We start from the raw sequence: 8,839 nt of genomic DNA on the forward strand, positions 1-8,839 counted from the left end.
GGGGGGGCAGCCAATCACAGGGCACATATAGACAAACAACCATTCACACTCACATTCATACCTATGGACAATTTGGAGTCGCTAATTAACCTAGCATGTTTTTGGAATGTGGGAGGAAACCAGAGTACCCGGAGAAAACCCACGCATGCACGGGGAGAACATGCAAACTCCACACAGAGATAGCCGAGGGTGGAATTGAACACGGGTCTCTGAGTTGTGAGGTCTGCGCGCTAACCACTCGTCCGCCATGCAGCTCTTTGCTTTTATTATGTCTAGCATATTGGGTTGGAGGAGTGTAATGGTGACTATAGGGGTGTTATTTCATGTTTAGAGGGCTCTAAAGAAACATATTTATCATTTACAAGCACAAAAATGTTTATAGATGAAGTTAAATATAAATATATAGTATTCTATACTGGTCACTAGGTGTCAGTAATGTTACATTGATGAGAAAATAATCTATATCCTACTTCCTGTATGTCTTATTTGCTTTTATTATGTCTAGCATATTGGGTAGGAGGAGTGTAAAGGTGACTATAGGGGTGTTATTTCATGTTTAGAGGGCTCTAAAGAAACGTATTTATTTTTTATTTAGCATTTAGCATACTGACACTAGGTGTCAGTAATGTTACATTGATGAGATAATAGTCTAACATTGGGGAGAAGGATGTATAGGGGTGTTATTTCATGTTTAGAGGGCTCTAATAATGTCAAAGCATGTTTTTCCTTGCCCTAACTGTAAAAATATTCTATTTATAATCAATAATCCTTAAAAATCAACTCACTGATCATAACTGTGATAAACGAGGGATTACTGTACTGTAAGTGAGGTCACCCAGTGTGGATTGTGCCCAAAATGTAATGGAAGCCATGCTACCATGACGTTTTCTAGTGGTGACAAATGGCAGTTTTAGTTGATGGCGGACATTTTTTCCTGAAACTTCGTCCCCCAAAAATGTGCACCATGAGTGTTTTCTTAAGTTGTGTGAGAAATTTCAAGTCAGTCTGACTTACGAGTTGAAACGCCGGTGTTCCTGAGCATCTCCAATGATGCAATGGTCTGAGCTGCTCTGTTCTCCGCAGCTATTTATAGCCAAGTGATAGTCGAGTCTGTAGTGTGATGGAACCTCCTTATCAAGCTCCCAGTACCCAGGATGCGGGTGGGCAGCCACAGCCGAGCGACTGTACTCGCTCAGACGGCATTTCAACACCACAAAGCTTGTTTCCTCTTGTGCCAGTAGCTTCCACCCCCTCCTGTATGCATCACTTCCCAATAAACACGGCATATCTCTGATGGATGGAGACCAAGAGAAATGTTATGGGAAGAGCTTTGATGGGTCTAATCGGGGCTGCGGAGATACGTAGGTCTTCCTCTTTGGTTTTTACAAGGTATCACTCTGAATAGTTCACAGTTCCCTGGAGATGTTCAGGATTTTTCTGGAAAAATACTCTCCCGAAGTTGCATTTTTTTTAAGAATCCGAACAGCACTCCACAATTGATTTGACAAGAATACAGTCAAAGTATTTACTTACAAAAGTCAAAATAATAAGAAGATAATGTGGTCAATATATAAGGAGAATAAAGTCAAAATAATAAGAAAATAATATGGTCAAAACATTTGTAGAATAAAGTCATAATAAGATAATATGGTCAAAATACTAGGAGAATAAAGTCATCATAATAATATAAGATAATATGGTCAAAATATTAGGAGAATAAAGTCATAAAAAGAAGATAATATGGTCTAAATATTAGGAGAATAAAGTCATAATAATAACATGATAATATGGTCAAAATATTAATAAAATATAGCCATAATAATAAGTTAATATGGTCAAAATATTAGTAGAATAAAGTCATAATAATAAGATAATATGGTCAAAATATTAGTAGAATAAAGTCATAATAATAAGATGATATGGTCAAAATATTAGGAGAAATTAGTAGAATGAAGTTCTAATAATAGAAGATAATATGGTCAAAATATTAGGAGAATAAAGTCATAATAATAACACTAAAAAGTTGTAATCCTATGAGAAATTGGCTGCATTAGATCAAAATAAAGCTGAAATATTAAGAGAAAATATTCAGAGAAAAAAGTGTAATCTTGTGAGGAACAAACAAAATCTGAATTTTATCAAAATGAAGTTGAAATATTAGGAGTAGAATAAAGTCATCTTCTGAGAACAAATAAAAATAATAGTTCTATGTAAAATGAAGTAATATGTAATATGAGGTGGGAAAACTCATTTTAATATTTATATATTAAAAGTCATAATAAAGAAAATCAAAATAAAAAAAGTTATAATATAAGGACAAAATGAAAAATGAAAAATCCATGTAGAGTTGATTATCTGCGACGTGGCCCTCGGTGGAAAAAATGTGTACTCCCCTGTTGTCAGACCCTCCAGTCTCCACTGTAAACGACATTCCTATTCCCTGTACTGTTATGGACGTGTTTAGTTTTGTTGAACGTCTGTTGTGAAATGTATCACATGATCACATGTATCACATGATTTAATTGCACGCCGTTCCTGCCACTGTACGGCTAAACTTTGCAGAGAAAACAGGAACGTGATCTTTTGTTTGCATAACTCCAATTAGCCCTTAATGAATATTGTCATTTCAAGAGCAGGACTCAAATCAGTCTGGTGAATTAAGGAGACGCTTTGTGTGTGTGTGTGTGTGTGTGTGTGTGTGTGTGTGTGTGTGTGTGTGTGTGTGTAACACGGCTTTCACGGCTCCGTTTCATAAATAAATGGAAGGGCGACGGGGCGACTAACATGACAAGACAACATCTGTTTTTCTAGGGCCTCCAGTCTCAGCCTCCAGACAAAATGATATTTTATTTAGGAGCCGATATTTCCTCCCTAGCAGTGTCCAGGATGGAGGAAAGCATTGCCTTGCTTGTGGCCTTGGTCTTGGTCATTAGAGAATTGACCCAAAACTGTAACTTCATCCACGTTGAAGACAACGCATGAACACCCCCACTTTTTCGCCCCCCCCCACCCACCCGGAATGACATATTAGAAAACGTATAATGTGTTGCTGCAGCGGTGGGAAAAAAAAAAAAAAAAAACTCCAGTAAATGTCAAGTCTGTAAATAACCACCCGTGCTCCATTTTTTGGGGTCCTTGGCGTCTCACGGCCACCTCACGTTCTCCTTTCCAGACACACACAAAACCAGAAGTAGTCTCCGGGGCTGAATGAACACCGCATGAAGGCTGGCTTTGTCCTTTGTGGCTACGCTATCGTGGCTTAGCATCGCCCGCCTGGCCTGGCCTGGCCTGCAAATGGCACCCCGTGTCACCCGTAAGGTGTCGGGCCAAACGTGCTGGCGACACTGACATCAGCCTCCTTTTTTATTGTTGTTTTTTTTTTTTTGTACATCCCTCTGCTTCTGTGCCAAGGGTGCCCATTTTTCACTTTTGATATTTTGTAAAGCAACACATTCCGATATGATTAAAAGTTATTTATAGTATTTATAGTATAGTATTGATTTCAAGACAAATCCGCATCTCACCTTTTAAGATACTTTTTTTTAGCAACTTTCTTCTGAAACAACCTTCAGGATAATTTGTCTAATATTATGATATTAAGATACTTTTTTGCAAGAATAATTTGTATAATATTATGACTTTTTTTCCCCATCGTATTATAGCTATTGTTACTGTTGTTTTGTTTACCTCTCATTGTATTACGACTTAAAAATGACTTATTTTAATATTTTTAATATTAATTTAAAATAGTTTAATATTTTTATTTTAATATTTTTAACATTTTAATATTAATTTCAAATAGTTTAATACTTTTATTTTAAGATTTTTAACATTTAATATTTTTAACATTCATTCAATATTTTTAACATTTAATTTTAACATTCTTTAATATTTCAACTTCAAGCTACTAAAATGACTTTACTGACGAATTTGATGTTTTACTTTATTTAATAAATGTTTATATATTTATTTCTAAATGTATGTTTTTATATTCTTGAATTGTTTCATTAATTATGCTTAATTTAATTTATATTGTTTCTCACAATATTACGACTTGCTGCTGTTTTTCTTAATAGAATCCAACATTTTTCTTGAAATATTTACTTTATTGTTATTGACTTTTATATATATATATATATATTATTGACTTTATTTTTGTAAAAATACTTTTTTTTTCCCTCACAACTTTTTCAACTTTCTTCTCAAAATATTGGGAATTATGATTTTAATTCTGTAATATTTTGACTTTACTCTTGTAACATTCTAACTTTTTCTGCAACATAATTTTCCAAAATGTATTATTTTTGGTTTCTCATAATATTATGTCTTGTTTTCTTTAATATTTCAATTTTATGCTCCGAAAATTACGTATTTTACTCATAAAATTGCAATGCTATTATTGTAAAATTATTATTTCTTCTATATTTTTTCTACTATTTATTCTTGTAAAATTACAGCATTTTTTTTTTTTTACATTTTAGTTTTTGCGTTAAATGTGACTTTGGACACCCCTGTATGTATGGTCTTAGATTGTTGTTCATGTTCCTACGTATGTGTCTTGGCAGCTTGCGTACGCTCGGTGGAAACGTGGCGTTGTCCTGTTGCGGGGGCAAGGTGGCGTTGTACAAGTCAAGCAGGCATAACATTCCCTGCTCCGGACACTTTTCCCCACCAAGAATAGCAAGAAAACAGTCTCCAGTCAAGGCCGCATCCTGTAATTATTTGATCACCTGACACTCTGTAAACAGTGGCTTTGCATGCTTGCATTGACGTTAAGACAAGCAGTATGTTCTTATATACATGCTTACGTATATATCCCAACCGTCCTGCCTTATACTTGATGGTGGTAGTAGCATTATTTTCCAAGGAATATTTATTACCTACTGAAAGTGACATAACACAAACATTATTGTCTACATAGCAACACAAATGAGGAACAAGATAATTAGGTCAAGCAGTGTTATGATCTAGGGCTGTATGAGTGCTGCTAGTACTGGGGAGCAGCGGTTCCAACATGTACTTTGATCATTATAATGTAATAATAATAATAATATATTATGTTTTTAGGGCGTGAGCGCTTTCGCTGTCATGAAATTTGGTGACAATGCCAATCATGACACGACGCGCAAAAAAATGTTCCAAAACAACCAGGAAGTCGGCCATTTTGCAAAAAAATTCCACCCTATTCCCCCAAAACTTTGATGCATCGTCACCAAATTTGGTGTCGACCTTTTTCATTACAGGACGCACTAAAAAAAAGGGGTGGGCAAAGTACGGCTCGGGGGCCACATTCGGCACGCCAAATGTTTAAATACGGTCCGCATGTTCTTTCCAAAGTATTTCATTGAGCCAACCTTTTAATGGTTTAGGTAGCTTTTTTTATATCAATTTGGTTATTTGATGTGGTTTGCTGTTTACAAAGTAATGGTTTAATTTCATTTGAACATGCATCAGATTACAATTGAATGCATCCCATAATCAGTTCACAGTTCCACATGTCCAAAAGGAGTAGGAAGAAGCAAAGCTTATTAAATCCTACCCCCCTATCTGGTACTTTTACAATCAGTAACTGTTACATTTGTTCACTTCCTGCTTTCCTAATATTGTTTAAGTTTTTTATTTTTTATTTTTTATTATTTCTAGGTTCTAGGCCCCGTTCAAGGCTACTTGCAGTTGTTTAGTGTTGATCTTTGAAAAAGATGCGGAATGTACTCATCCGCAAAATAAGACGTTTTAATGGCTTCTTTTTGTTTTTGGAATGTGGGAGGAAACCGGAGTACCCCGGAGTACCCAGTAGGCCTGCGTGCTAACTACTCGGTCGCGGTGCAGCCCTTTGCTTTTATTATGTCTAACATATTGGGTAGGATGAATGTAAAGGTGACTATAGGGGTGTTATTTCATGTTTAGAGAGCTCTTCTTTTTCGCCGCTTGCTCATAGAAACGAAGCCGCCATGCATTTGTTTGACTGGAACGATTGTTCTCAAGTATCACACCTTATTGGTAACACGCAGGTGACGGGGGGTCACGGTCCCGGTTGGGAGGTGAGACGCTCTGGATCCTTACGGCTTCCCCATCGGATCGCCAAACACCTGACCTTCCTAGCGAACATTCAGCAGCAGAGTAGCTCGTAAGGATTTATGGGAAAAGGTGAGAGGCTCTGGCATTTGCCTTGCCCCATGACCGCCCCCCCCTCCCCGGGGGGGTCCCGCTCTCCCCTGTGTGTTGACAGTCTTACTGCGTACGCGGCGTAGAAAGATTGGGTGTTCTTTTCTCCCAATTGTTCTGACCCCTATAAAGCGTGGCCTGGCTACCGAGGAGCTTTTCCTGCTTGGAATATCGCACCCTTAAATAGATCTCGGAGGCATTGGGGCCTCTTGACGTGCGCCTCCATTGGGCCGCGCGGGAGCTCCTGGTGGAGGTTCATTAGCTCCGCATTGATTGTTTCGGCTTCCATGTTGAGCAACAGCAGGCGTAAAATGACTCTATGAGAGGATATTGAACGTCCCTAAAGGCTCGTTATGGCACAGACGAGCAGGCTGATGGAGGCGGAGGTGCCTCGTGTAAAATGACCACGTCTCAACCATCGTCCTTGACGAATGATGGCTTTAATTAACAACAACGAACAACAAAATGACCTTTTTTTGTTTTACTTTTTCACAAAACTTTCTTCTGTTTGTATAATAATAACATTGTGACTTTTCCCCCCATCATATTATAAAATTGACTAATTTAATTTATTACTTTATTGAATACATTTTTATATATTCATTTCTAAATTCATGGTTTTATATTCATTAATTGTTTCATTAATTATACTTTTTATATCCGTTTTGTATATTTTATTATATATTATATACTTTTTTTTTATTAATTATACTATTGAATTACATTTTTTTAATTTAATAAATTTAATATTGTTTCTCACAATATTCCAACTTTTTTCCCCTCATTATAATCCAACTTTATTCTCAAAATATTTTTACTTTATTTTTGTAAAAATACTGTTTTTTCCCCCCATAAGTCTTTCAATATTGGGAATTATGACTGCAGTTCTGTAATATTTTGACTTTACTCTGCAACATAATTTTCCAAAAATTATTGTATTTTTTTGTTTGTATAATATTGTGACTTTTTTCCCCCCATCATATTATAGTTATTGTTACTGTTGTTTTGTTAACTTGTTATAGTATTATATACGTATTATAATATTTCAACTTTATGCTAAAAAATGACTTTATTGACTAATTTGATTTATTACCTTATTTAATACATTTTTATATATTCATTTCTAAATTTATGTTTTTATATTCATGAATTGTTTCATTAATTATACTTTAATTTAATTTTTTTGTTAGTTTATCACAATATTATGACTTTTTTCCCCCCTCATTAGAATCCAACTTTTTTTTCAAAATATTTTGACTTTATTTTAGTCAACTGACTTTAGATCTGTAATATTTTGATTTTACTCTGCAACATAATTTTCAAAAAATTCTTGTATTTTTCTTATAATATTATGTCTTGTTTTCTTTAATTTTTTAACGTAATGCTACTAATATTATGTATTTTCCTCATGAAATTGCAATTCTATTATTGTAAAATTATTATTATTTTCTTTAAATTCAAACTTTCTTTATTCTTGTAAAATTATAGCATTTAAGGAAGCTCTCTGTAGTTAAGTAAACTTTCAAGCATTTTATTTGTACTTATTTTTACAATAATAGTGCATAGAATTGCAAGCATCGTGTGTTTTTATATAGGAGCTTAAGTTATGAAATGCATATATTATTAATGAAAACACATTGTCCTTTATGAAGATGTCTAAAAACACATGTACTGAATTATAGCCAGCAGATCAAGCCAACCAAGTATCCACATTTATTCTAAAATCAAATTTTTTTTTTCAGGTTTTTGCAGCGTCACAGACAAGTTTGATTCATCTCACGTGAACGGCGACAAAGTGAGCGGGGGGGTGAACCACGGTAAGAGAATCTACGTCACTGTATCCAAGTTAAACAAACACAAGTAATATTTTTCATGAAGTTTCTTGGGGTAATGAAACATTTATTTTTAGCTAGCATATATTGAAATTCTTGTAACATAATAATAACACAACATAATGTGCGACTTCAGCTGCTGGGACAGAATGAAATACATATAAAGTAGGTTATTATTGCCATATTTCACCAGCATAATCAATAAAAGAGAAGACCGACTATTACAGTACTTGATGACATCACTATATACTTTATATAGCATACTATTATAGGAGTTGCACATTACTTACAGACACTTTTTTAGAAAATATTATGTCATAAAAAGCATCTGGGATACGCCCTGGACTGGTGGCCAGCCAATCACAGGGCACATATAGACAAACAACCATTCACACTCACATTCATACCTATGGACAATTTGGAGTCACCAATTAACCTAGCATGTTTTTGGAATGTGGGAGGAAACCGGAGTACCCGGAGAAAACCCACGCATGCACGGGGAGAACATGCAAACTCCACGCGGAGATGGCCGAGGGTGGAATCGAACTCGGATCTCCTAGCTGTGAGGCCTGCGTGCTAACTACTCGGTCGCCGTGCAGCCCTTTGCTTTTATTATGTCTAGCAGGAGTCTAGGAGGAGTTTAAAGGTGACTATAGGGGTGTTATTTCATGTTTAGAGGGCTCTAAAGAAACATATTTATCATTTACAAGCACAAAAATGTTTATAGATGAAGCCAAATATAAATATATAGTATTCTATACGGGTCAACTAGGTGTCAGTAATGTTAGATTAATAAGACAATAGTCCATATCCTACTTACTGTATGTCTTATTTGCTTTTAT

General features: G+C 35.3%; 1 long non-coding RNA gene across 1 annotated transcript in view; it reads left to right on the plus strand.

The window, feature by feature from the left end:
- The window catches only part of LOC131103022 (uncharacterized), a 34,455-nt gene extending 26,475 nt beyond the window's left edge, over positions 1-7,980 (plus strand). Inside the window, exon 4 of the long non-coding RNA XR_009119535.1 lies at positions 7,908-7,980. This is a non-coding gene — a long non-coding RNA (uncharacterized LOC131103022). The remainder of the gene's footprint in view (positions 1-7,907) is intronic.
- Positions 7,981-8,839: the final 859 nt, after the last annotated feature.

This window comes from Doryrhamphus excisus, chromosome 15 (genome assembly GCF_030265055.1).
Source record: "Doryrhamphus excisus isolate RoL2022-K1 chromosome 15, RoL_Dexc_1.0, whole genome shotgun sequence".
In the NCBI taxonomy this organism is placed as follows: domain Eukaryota; kingdom Metazoa; phylum Chordata; class Actinopteri; order Syngnathiformes; family Syngnathidae; genus Doryrhamphus; species Doryrhamphus excisus.